This window comes from Rhinoderma darwinii, chromosome 3 (genome assembly GCF_050947455.1).
Source record: "Rhinoderma darwinii isolate aRhiDar2 chromosome 3, aRhiDar2.hap1, whole genome shotgun sequence".
Taxonomy (NCBI): Eukaryota; Metazoa; Chordata; class Amphibia; order Anura; family Rhinodermatidae; genus Rhinoderma; species Rhinoderma darwinii.
The window spans coordinates 157,088,131-157,101,709 of NC_134689.1; positions in this window are offsets into that span (position 1 = coordinate 157,088,131).

Below are 13,579 nucleotides of genomic sequence, written 5' to 3' on the forward strand. Positions count from 1 at the left end.
GGAAAAAGAGAAAATCAGACATAATATAGTGAGTGCCAATCTTTTTCTAAGAAAGCTAGAACCAGTTCTGTATCTTACACGGATCCCGAGATCTACCCATTCATTACTCCAATTGGTTTGCTATATTTTCTCCAGGCTGGCAGCTAAGGGGGCATGTACTTTCTGCGTCAGGTCCTCCCCCTCGCTGTCATAGCTTGTATGGGCAGATTGTTCTGTTTCACTGCCTCCTCTCTAGGAGAAGCTTTACAAACGCCCCCATTACATGTTTTTTTAGAGGGAGAGCCCAGCCCAACATAACTGAAGAAGAACAGCAGTGTTTCTGAAATAAAGCTACTTATCTACTAATTTACTGACAAGCAGAGGAGGCATTTTCTATTGGCTGGTGGCAGATGGATAGTGGAAGTGAGCATGTGCATCCTCCCTCAGTTAGCGCAGTAGGAGGATGTGCACATTACTATACTGATTGAACACCAGGGGGTGCTATTTTAATGGGCCCCCTACATTGATGATATCTTCATGATCTGGCAGGGGTCACCAGATCAACTAAATAGTTTTATTTCACAATGGAATTGCAATGACAGAAATATAAGATTGACATTTAAGTGGAACAAACAGGAAATAGATTTTTTGGATATTTCGATTAAACGTGATCATTTAAATTTTATTCAAACAGATCTGTTTTGTAAACCTACATCTACTAATTCACTCCTACATGCCACATCATCACATCCAAGACAAACAGTAAACGCTATACCGATTGGGCAATTTTTGAGAATGCGTTAGGTCTGCTCAACTGAGGAAGATTTTATGCCTAGATCCGAAGATCTTAAACAAAGATTTACTGAAAGGGGTTACAGCAAACGCTGCATAAAAAGAGCATTTAATAGAGCAAAACATACGCCTAGAAATCAATTGCTTCAACCAAAAACTCAACATCAAACAACAGATAAGATAAGATCTACATTTAACACAAGATGGGATATGAGGCGTTAAATAAACCCTTTTGAAATATTGGCCATTTTTACATACAGACCCCATTTTATCAAAATTTATATCAGACCGTCCGTCTATGACTACGCTCCAAAAATTTGAGAGACACCCTGGCTAACAGCCATCTCTGTCCAGACAAACCAAAAAACATCTTCGATACACCAAACCCTAAATGGGGTTGTAAACCTTGCGGGGCCTGTATTAGTTGCACCAACATAGAAAAGTCATTGACCTTTCAAGACTCTGATAATGTACAAACATTCAAAATAACTTGGCCTATTAACTGTACTACTAAAGGCGTCATTTATTATGCCACCTGTCCATGCCACAAAATTTATATTGGGATGACTACTAGAGAGTTGAGAATAAGAGTAAGGGAACATGTTCAGGATATAAAGGGAGCGCAAGAAGTGGAAGACATTGAGAAACTTAAAACCATTCCCAAACACTTCCGATTGCATCATAAATGCCATCACAAACGACTCAAACTGAAATGAATTGATCATATCGATCTTGGTATAAGGGGAGGTGATATTAAAAAAAGACGATTACAATGTGAATGTAAATGGATTTGGCGACTCAACACCATGCAACCGAAAGGTCTCAATGAGGTAATGGGTTTTGCAGAGTTTATTTGACCATTCGCAATGTGGCAGGTATACTAGGTAATTGAATAATTATTTGTTATTATTATTTTTTCTGTGCATTTCAATTATTTGTGTTTTTATTTAAATTGTTTAGGTCCTTTACTATATCTTTGAAAAACCTGTTAACTTGCTCAGAACTTCGTATATATAATTACATTAGAAATCCACATGTATCATCTGAATGAAGATCTAACAAAATATAATGTCGGATTATTGAGATGTTATATCATATTATGTATGCATAACATTTTCTTCAATAATTTAATCTTATATGTCATTCACATTTTTGCAAACTTGGTAGTCTAGTTGTACTTTTATTTTATTTTTGTGTCCTTCTGAAGAGAACCACTTTCACACTATCTGTTCTATTTAAAAAAACTTTATCACCTGAAAAATAAATTATTATTAAAAAACAAATGCTATAAAAAAATACTTTATATAAATAAAATAGATAAGGTGAATGTGGTACTCTATAACTTTCACATGGAGAAGGGGAATGTTCATACTCAATGGGGGGCCCCCATTCAAAAGTTTGCTATGGAGCCCAGCCTCGTTACGCCCCTGATAGTACCAAGAGCATATAACTCCTTCATCACACCCCAAAACTAATACAGACCCCAGACCCGACCCCCTAAACTAATACAGACCCCAGACCCGACCCCCTAAACTAATAAGGACCCACAGACCGGACCCCCGGTTAGGGGCATTTACCGGTACACACGGCACATTAACACCTGGGATCAGAGTGAAGATGTTTTATTAATCTCTGTGATATTATTGTCCGGTCCGACCTCACTGTGGAGGATTCTGATGGTGGAAATGTCCTCCAGAAAAGCTGTCCGGTTCCTCTTTTGTACCTCAGTTTTCCTCGACTTCTGAGCAGCACAAGTTACAGCAGAATATGTTTTTAATGAGGCGCAGGATCCGTATGAAGATGCAGCATTCTTGATTCTCTAGATCGCTCTCTTCGGAGTCCAGGTCGCTCTCTTCGGTGTCGAGGTCATAGTCATAGATGAATATTCTTTCGGAATGTTCTTCAGAGGTACGAGCATGCATATACAGGTGGTCAGGACGAATTGGTCGGACACGGACGACATTACTGAACCGCACATTACGTTTGAGTGACATTTTCTCGCCATGGGTGTCATGGAGGATGGATTCCCCAGGAGCAATAGTTGTTTTGTTATTTTCCGCTTCCTGGGGAGAAGAAGCCTTGGAAGGTGCTGGATGGTCTTGATTGAGCACCGCGGATGTTCCCTTGCGGATGCACTGAGCCCCTTGTTCCTGGTTGTCAGCGGCAGATGTCTGAGCCCCTTGTTGCTGGTTGTCAGCGGCAGATGTCTGAGCCCCTTGTTGCTGGTTGTCAGCGGCAGATGTCTGGTAATACACCTGCTGAAACAGTGGGGGATGGTTTGGTATCTTCACCATCGGTTCAGCATCTGATGATTTGATCCCAAGGAACACCTCAAGACGTTTCTTGACAATGATCTCCTCCAAAGTCTTGATGTATTTTTTCTCCACGTACATGGCCAAGTCACTTTTTTCATAAAGGTGCCTTTCCATCAACGGTGTGAATTTCGGCAGTGGGAATGGTTCGGGCACATCAACTGATCTTACTGGGCCTTGCGCAGTTTTGGAATCGGCCTCCAGTGGAGTGTCCACCGCTCTATTGATGATCTGCAGGTTTTGTTTGTTCTTGGCATCGGAGAGTTTCAGATGTTTATGGGTCTTGTCATCCTCTCCCTGACTTAGTACACATGCAGCCAAGATCTGCAGTGCAATGAGCGGTGACATGAGTCCAGCACACACCACACCATGGATGATCCGATCACGGCGTCTTACGTTACACGCAGCGAGCTCCATTCTGGGGACCACAGGTGGAGGCGTGTCCTGTAATACAAAGAACCAACACAAAGAATAAGTTGGAAGCCATAAGACCGAGCTCTGCTTGCACTTTAACCGAAACCCAATACCAAGAACTTATCACTTACCCCAAAGACCTTCGCTGTGATCCATTTATAAGTCCTCTGTAATATTGTCAGCTTCTCTCGGGGGGCGGCAGTGGACTTTGATAGATTATTCTATAAGGGGAGTGATGAGAATTAGTACAGGGGTCCCAGGATCACAGATTTATAAATAAAAAAAAGTTTAAGTATCAGCTGAACTTACGCCAATGCACCGCTCTCGTGTTCGTCTATGACCAGGTGGAACATACGGGTCACCAACGGGGTCAGATACAAATTCCTGCAATCGGAGGAAACAAAGTCTGTTACATGGGACTGTGTACAGTGGGGGCAGGGAACGTTAGTGATGTATATATGTGCTGCTGTGTACAAGGGGAAGGGCCCAATATTATAAGTGTGCTGTGCCCCCGGCCGTTCTGTACATGGGGAGGAGCTTCATATTATATGTGTGCTGTGCCCTCCGGGCCATTCGGTACATCGTGAGGAGCTCCATAATAAATGTGCGCGGTCCCCCCTCTTTAGTATGCACCCCTATGTATAAGTTGTTTTATAGATGGACTGGTGCTTTATGTGAAGTATAATAATAATAAAGTATTATACTGGAATTATCACTCACCCCATAGAGCTGTAATATTATCCTTATGTGAGGAACGATGTCCTCTGACTGGAAGTCCTGAAAGACAAGATCTGATATTCGATCCCAGACAAGAAGATACAGATATATATACAAAGAATGTCCTAATCTTATCATGAGGAATAGGACTTCATCTATTATACGGAGAGAATGGAGACTTACCTCAAACTTCCATGGCCTCAGGTGTTGGGTTTGACTTTCATAGGTCAGAATGACATTAATCCAGTATGAAAAGTCCTGGAAGACACAAGGAGATCAGTATATTCACATATATCCCATCCCCCACAGTACAGCCAGATCCAGGGGTTCAGTGTGTAATAAAAGTTAAATACTCACCGGCAGTGAAACACATTGTGTTGGGTGGATTATATCCAGAAACACAAGTAGAAGAATAAACCTCATTGTCTCCAAGAAAAATCTCCTGTCACCAAAATATGGTAATCCAGAAAAAGGCTGCAGGTGGATGGCGGCCCCTTATATACCACCATGATGTCACAATACATTGTGTGATGTCATGTCCAAGCCAAACCCACCATTGTGACATCATCTCAGCACCAGACACACTGCGTGATGTCATCTCCAAGCCACCCCCACCATTGTGACATCATCACAGCACCAGACACAACACTGTGTTGTCATCTCCAAGCCACACCCACTATTGGGACATCATCACAGCAACAGACACAAGCTTCTACACTGTATTTTTAATCATCAACACTACAGGGAAATGTATATAAGTATATAGTAGCGCCTATACAGAGTGCTACATTGTAACAGGGTTATATTTGACTATTTAATTCTTAACCCGTTTATGCACCATGTATGATGTCAGGGTTGCTGAGCACTTAATACATTACAGCACAGCGGGGTGAATGTTCCGGTTGAGCACGTTGATTGGGACTAAATAGACCCCAGGAAAGTCTTCTTATATTGCCGGTTGTTAGGACATTTGTTACAGACATGCGCTAGGAAATTATTAGTAATAATTCCTTAAAGGAAATACAAAAATGTTCCAAATAGAATGAATTAAGTAAATTTGCAGGATAGAAATACTATTAACAAATTTAATAAAAGTTTACTGCGCAAACCTCAACATCAAAAAACATTAACATGAATTATATTAAAAATGGTGTTTATAATTTTTGGTGATCAATAATTTTATTTAACCCCTTAAAAGGGGTTGTCCTAGAATTATTGGGAAAAAGAGAAAATCAGACATAATACAGTGCGTGCCAATCTTTTTCTAAGAAAGCTACAACCAGTTCTGTATCTTACACGGATCCCGAGATCTACCCATTCATTACTCCAATTGGTTTGCTAGATTTTCTCCAGGCTGGCAGCTAAGGGGGCGTGTCCTTTCTGCATCAGCTCCTCCCCCTCGCTGTAATAGTTTGTATGGGCAGATCGTTCTGTTTCACTGCCTCCTCTCTAGGAGAAGCTTTACAAATGCCCCCATTACATGTTTTTTTAGAGGGAGAGCCCAGCCCTACATAACTGAAGAAGACCAGCGGTGTTTCTGAAATAAAGCTACTTGTCTACTACTTTTCTGACAAGCAGAGGAGGCATTTTCTATTGGCTGGTGGCAGATGGATAGTGGAAGTGAGCATGTGCGTCCTCCTTCAATTAGCGCAGTCGGAGGATGTGCACATTACTATACAGATTGAACACCAGGGGGTGCTATTTTAATGGGCCCGCTACATTGACGATATCTTCATGATCTGGCAGGGGTCACTAGATCAACTAAATAGTTTCATTTCACAATGGAATTGCAATGACAGAAATATAAGATTGACATCTAAGTGGAACAAACAGGAAATAGATTTTTTGGATATTTCGATTAAACGTGATTATTTCAATTTTATTCAAACAGATCTGTTTCGTAAACCTACATCTACTAATTCACTTCTACATGCCACATCATCACATCCGAGACAAACAGTAAACGCTATACCAATTGGGCAATATTTGAGAATGCGTAAGGTCTGCTCAACTGAGGAAGATTTTATGTCTAGATCCGAAGATCTTAAACAAAGATTTACTGAAAGGAGTTACAGCAAACGCTGCATAAAAAGAGCATTTAATAGAGCAAAACATACGCCTAGAAATCAATTGCTTTAACCAAAAACTCAACATCAAACAACAGATAAGATCTACATTTAACACAAGATGGGATATGAGGCGTTAAATAAACCCTTTTGAAATATTGGCCATTTTTACATACAGACCCCATTTTATCAAAATTTATATCAGACCGTCCGTCTATGACTACGCTCCAAAAATTTGAGAGACACCCTGGCTAACAGCCATCTCTGTCCAGACAAACCAAAAAACATCTTAGATACACCAAACCCTAAATGGGGTTGTAAACCTTGCGGGGCCTGTATTATTTGCCCCAACATAGAAAAGTGATTGACCTTTCAAGACTCTGATAATGTACAAACATTCAAAATAACTTGGCCTATTAACTGTACTACTAAAGGCGTCATTTATTATGCCACCTGTCCATGCCCCAAAATTTATATTGGGATGACTACTAGAGAGTTGAGAATAAGAGTAAGGGAACATGTTCGGGATATAAAGGGAGTGCAAGAAGTGGAAGACATTGAGAAACTTAAAACCATTCCCAAACACTTCCGATTGCATCATAAATGCCATCACAAACGACTCAAACTGAAAGGAATTGATCATATCGATCTTGGCATAAGGGGAGGTGATTTTAAAAAAAGACGATTACAATGTGAATGTAAATGGATTTGGCGACTCAACACCATGCAACCGAAAGGTCTCAATGAGGTAATGGGTTTTGCGGAGTTTATTTGACCATTGGCAATGTGGCAGGTATACTAGGTAATTGAATAATTATTTGTTATTATTATTTTTTCTGTGCATTTCAATTATTTGTGTTTTTATTTAAATTGTTTAGGTCCTTTACTATATCTTTGAAAAACCTGTTAACTTGCTCAGAACTTCGTATATATAATTACATTAGAAATCCACATGCATCATCTGAATGAAGATCTAACAAAATATAATGTCGGATTATTGAGATGTTATATCATATTATGTATGCATAACATTTTCTTCATTAATTTAATCTTATGTGTCATTCACAGTTGCACACTTGGCAGCCTGTGGTCGCAACGGTACCACTACGCCTTGATTTCTGTAGGTTCCATATTAGAAGTAGGTATATACAAGCTGGAGAATCAGTGATGCTGAGACCAAGTTCTCAATTGGAAAGATTCTTATTTATTATCATATACAGCGTATATTTATAGGACACAGAACAAAGAGCATAACTCATAGAGCGTAATCAGCAAAGGGAGAATTCCTCCCTCTGACCTTGAGCGCCATCCCGAACTGTTACTTGTATAAACTGTTTTACTGCCAAAGAGAAATAGCTGAGTATTCTGCAGAGCATCTGCAGATCATTACAAGGCAAACAAAAAAAAACAAAAATGAATATTACACTGTGCAGTGTATACTGACATAAAAATACAAAACATGGAATTTTGAAATTATTCCTTAACAAATCCCACCTTTTGTGATCAATTCGGTTCCTGAATTACCCATAAATGGAACTTTGGCTACTTCCTTCAGCAAAGTCAGGGCTTACGGAAGGTTTTGTTCACCTGGCTCACCATAGATCAGTGACATAATATCTCACAACAATCTTTCATTATATAATCGAGGCCTTTTACCAAAAGCCCTCCTTATTTTACAAAAAGCATAACAATTAAAACATGTTCATATCACAAACAAAATCATTAAACATATAAGTGGTTGAAACAGGTAACTTAATATTTTTGAGGCCATGGATGAGAACCCTGTAAAGATGTCATACCAATGATGTGTGGTGACATCCTGCAGTTGCGATGCCAAATGTGTTAAATGGCCTCCAGTAATAGTGGCTTCCATTTTCACCGTTTGTAAAGTGACATTGTGCGCGGTCATCATTTTCCTCACCTGGTCAGACACTTGTAATATTTCCCTAAGTTTATTCAGGGGTAAAGTAAGATTTTGGTAGGGTAGAGGTTTTGGTACCCATACTGTACTAATAGTTTCCTCTAGATTAGGAAGAAACACAATGGTTTGGTTGTTCCACTGTATGTGTATAATATCATACATACAGTGAAGGAAATAAGTATTTGATCCCTTGCTGATTTTGTAAGTTTGCCCACTGTCAAAGACATGAACAGTCTAGAATTTTTAGGCTAGGTTAATTTTACCAGTGAGAGATAGATTATATGAAAAAAAAAACTGAAAATCACATTGTCAAAATTATATATATTTATTTGCATTGTGCACAGAGAAATAAGTATTTGATCCCTTTGGCAAACAAGACTTAATACTTGGTGGCAAAACCCTTGTTGGCAAGCACAGCAGTCAGACGTTTTTTTGTAGTTGATGATGAGGTTTGCACACATGTTAGATGGAATTTTGGCCCACTCCTCTTTGCAGATCATCTGTAAATCATTAAGAGTTCGAGGCTGTCGCTTGGCAACTCGGATCTTCAGCTCCCTCCATAAGTTTTCGATGGGATTAAGGTCTGGAGACTGGCTAGGCCACTCCATGACCTTAATGTGCTTCTTTTTGAGCCACTCCTTTGTTGCCTTGGCTGTATGTTTCGGGTCATTGTCGTGCTGAAAGACCCAGCCACGAGCCATTTTTAATGTCCTGGTGGAGGGAAGGAGGTTGTCACTCAGGATTTGACGGTACATGGCTCCATCCATTCTCCCATTGATGCGGTGAAGTAGTCCTGGGCCCTTAGCAGAGAAACACCCCCAAAACATAATGTTTCCACCTCCATGCTTGACAGTGGGGACAGTGTTCTTTGGGTCATAGGCAGCATTTTTCTTCCTCCAAACACGGCGAGTTGAGTTAATGCCAAAGAGCTCAATTTTAGTCTCATCTGACCACAGCACCTTTTCCCAATCACTCTCAGAATCATCCAGATGTTCATTTGCAAACTTCAGACGGGCCTGTACATGTGCCTTCTTGAGCAGGGGGACCTTGCGGGCACTGCAGGATTTTAATCCATTACGGCGTAATGTGTTACCAATGGTTTTCTTGGTGACTGTGGTCCCAGCTGCCTTGAGATCATTAACAAGTTCCCCCCGTGTAGTTTTCAGCTGAGCTCTCACCTTCCTCAGGATCAAGGATACCCCACAAGGTGAGACTTTGCATGGAGCCCCAGATCGATGTCGATTGACAGTCATTTTGTATGTCTTCCATTTTCTTACTATTGCACCAACAGTAGTCTCCTTCTCACCCAATGTCTTACTTATGGTTTTGTAGCCCATTCCTGCCTTGTGCAGGTCTATGATCTTGTCCCTGACATCCTTAGAAAGCTCTTTGGTCTTGCCCATGTTGTAGTGGTTAGAGTCAGACTGATTAATTGAGTCTGTGGACAGGAGTCTTTTATACAGGTGACCATGTAAGACAGCTGTCTTTAATGCAGGCACCAAGTTGATTTGGAGCGTGTAACTGGTCTGGAGGAGGCTGAACTCTTAATGGTTGGTAGGGGATCAAATACTTATTTCTCTGTGCACAATGCAAATAAATATATATAATTTTGACTATGTGATTTTCTTTATTTTTTTTAATATAATCTATCTCTCACTGGTAAAATTAACCTAGCCTAAAAATTCTAGACCGTTCATGACTTTGACAGTGGGCAAACTTACAAAATCAGCAAGCGATCAAATACTTATTTCCTCCACTGTACATCCTGAAAAGGCACCGGTTTTACTGACGGGTGTTAGAGTTTCTGGTGTGTTAGTTATTATATATATATGCTGTGGACTGATTTCGACATATACATGTAGGTATTCACTAGGTATTATTGTGAATGCACATACGTTGTCTACGTGTTCCATTAAACAGGGTTCATACATAGAAGATCGTTGGTTAAATACATACCCTTGGTCTGTTAGCTGACATAAGTCTATATTATGCGTCTTGATGTTGGTGTCAATATGGGTGCGCATAAATATTTGTATGGTCCCATTCAATAACATGGGACTTGGTATAGAGTGATTCAGACACCTGCGTTAGTTCAGCAAATTTCAATGCTGAAGTGACTTTTAACTGTGCGATCTTTTGTCTATAGGTGAAATCACATCAAGTCATATTAACATGGTATAAGTTAAATGAACTACTCCTTGGTCTATTTTAACAAAGACAACTCTGTGTCTGTCTCTTCTCCCAATGTACCAGGGGCAATCAGATCTTGAACGCGTTATATTGAAGACATTGTACTTGTAAGTAAATAAACAATTTCATAATTTTAGAGTTCTTACGTGTCCTCCTCCTTGGGATGTAGAACCATTTTACAGTGGCTGGCGTGAAGTTGGGTTTTCCTTCAAGTTTCACCGAGGTACTTGTGGTTAGCAACACCTGGAAAAAACCATCGTATCTGGGGTCAAGATCTCTTTATCACAACCCACCCTCCAGGCTGAAGCTTATGAAGCCTTCACAATTGTCTGGATCTGGAATGGAAGAGAAAACTGTGCCCATGTAAAGCTTGTACATAATCAAGTAACCTACCATACTGCATCTAGAGCAACTGTGGAAAATAACATCCTAGCCTAGGAACCGAGCCAAATAAAACTTCATATGGACTCAATCCTGTCCTTTTGTTGGGTGTGCATCTCACCAAAAAGAGGGCTAATGGTAAAAACCCGGTCCATGGTTTCCCGGTTTCCACCATTGCCTTTTGGATTTTTAATTTTAGAGTCCCATTTAACCTCTCGACCTTCCCACTACTTTGTGCATGGTATGGTGTATGGATCTGAGTCATTACCTCTCCTGTGAAGTGAGAACCTCTGTCACTCTCAATTACCTCGGGTACTCCATACCGGCATACCACTTCAGCCATTATTTTCTTGGCAGTGTATATTGCAGTCGCTTTGACCACTGGGAAAGCTTCTGGCGAACCGTGAGTTACCTGGGCCATCATAGAATGTAACGTTCTGAGTAGGCAGAGCCTGTCTTTCAAAGAGCATAACCCATCTCCTCCTTGGATGGCAGCTTTTTCCTGCCATGTCCGCTGTTCCTCTGGGCTGGCTTGTTTCTGTAGAACTTGTAACATTTTAGGGTTAACAAAGTCACGCACATCCTCCGGGTGTAGTACAGTCATTGTGGTAGCAGGGGGGGGCAGATGTTTTGGCTGCTTCTTTGGCTGCTCTATCTGCTAAGTCTTTACCCTTAGTTTCCATGTTGTTCACGTTAGTGTGCTTTTATTTTTATATTTTTATAATGGCTACCTCAGTAGGTTCCATAAGGGCTTCCATTAAGACTTTTACCAGGTCTGAGTTTTTGATAGGTGTGCCTGCTGTCGTGAGGAACGCTCTAGCTTTCCATACAGGGCCATAATCATGAGCAATCCCAAAAGCATACCTTGAGTCCGTATATATGTTAGCTGTCTTATCTTTTGCTAACCTACAGGCTTCTGCGAGAGCTTTCAACTCAGCTTCCTGTGCTGACATGTGTGATGGTAGCGCCTCCGCTTCCTGTGCTGACATGTGTGATGGTAGTGCCTCCACTTCCTGTGCTGACATGTGTGATGGTAGTGCCTCCGCTTCCTGTGCTGACATGTGTAATGGTAGTGCCTCCGCTTCCTGTGCTGACCATGTGTGTTGGTAGTTCCTCGGCTTTGTGTATTACTTGTGTATCTACTACTGCATATCCTGTATGGAAATTACCATCCTCGAAGTACCTTGAACCATCTACAAAGAGAATAAAGTCAGGGTTATGCAATGGCCATAATGGCCATGCAATCATGATCTTCCATGGAAGGAAGAAATTTAGACCAAATACCTGTATCTTCTCCCCCTTGCTCCAGAGGCATTGAGGTAGCTGGATTCAGGGTGGTACATCTCTGGAGGGTCACCTGCTCAGGAAGAAACAAAGCACATTGTAATCTCAGATGTCGAGCAGTAGACAGGTGTTTCGGGTAGACCTGTGTGAGTACTGCTGAAATATCATGGGGGGCGTAAACAGTCACAGGGTGGTGGAGTACAAGATCTGCTGCCTTGTCCAGGACTGCCTGCACTGCTACTATTGCCCTGACACAAGAAGGGGCCCCCCTGGCTACCGGGTCCGGTCTGACAGAGTAGTAAGCAACAGGACGGTGTTGTTGACCATGTGACTGTGTAAGGACAGCGCAGGCATGTCTGTGTAATTCAGTGCAATAAAGCTTGAAGGGTTTGGCATAATCTGGAGTTCCTAAAGCGGGTGCTGTTTTATGGCTATTTTAAGAGAATAAAAACTATCCAGTGCCTCTTCTGTGAGAGAAAAAGGTTCAGCTTTAAGACAATCATAAAGTGGTTGCATAAGAGCCGAAGCATTGCGGATCCAGGGGTGACAATATGATACTAGCCCTAAAAAGATACGTAGGGCACTAAAAGTTTGTGGTGGAGGTATTCTGGAAACTATTTGCACCCTTTCAGGTGTTAGGTGTCTAATTCCCTGCGACACACAGTGGCCCAAAAATATCACCGTGGTCCAACGGGGTACAACTGGGCGACGGTCCCTACGCTCAATAAGTGCACGACAGACAAACAGATAAGGGTACACAAGCAAGGGAAAAGGGGCAGGTGCCCACGGCAACACCGTGAGCAACAAGAGTAGTGAACGAGCCGAGTCAAACCAGGAGTGTACGAGGTACCAGACGCAGAGCAGGAGAGTAGTGAACAAGCCGAGTCAAACCAGGAGTGTACAAGGTACCAAACGCAGAGCAGGAGAGTAGTCAGTAAGCCAGGGTCAATATGAAGCAGGGTCAAATGGTACAAGAAGCTGCAGCAGGGCCAGGAAACAAAACGAGAAGAATCACAAGCAAGGAGGAACAGGAAAGGCAGGTATAAATAGACAGAGGGCGGGAGCTAGCTCCGTCTGGCCAGGCTGTGATAGGCTCTCCCACTCCTAAGCCTGCCATCCTGAGTGGTGGAAGATGGAGTCAGTCTCTCAGACATAGAAGCAGGTGCAGACTGATTACCTATGGGAGTTAACCCCGAAGCTGTGCCTGGCAGATCCTTTACAGTATGAGGTATTGTGTGGTCTAACAGATAGCTGGGAGGAAGTTAGGATGTCGTCAATCCGAGAATAACTGTCATGTACTGCGGAATAAAACGAGAAATCCTTATCTAGGGGATGATCTTGTCTCCACAAATCTACGAGAGATAATTGTTTCATCCTATACATAAATGATTTAGTGGATACAGAAGCTGTGCCTGGCAGATCCTTAACACCTGAACACTAGCAGAAATGGCTTCTGACTGAGCCATACTCAAGGGGTATTGTGTCTTCTGTGGGAGTGGGTGGCCAGGATTGAGACTTACAGT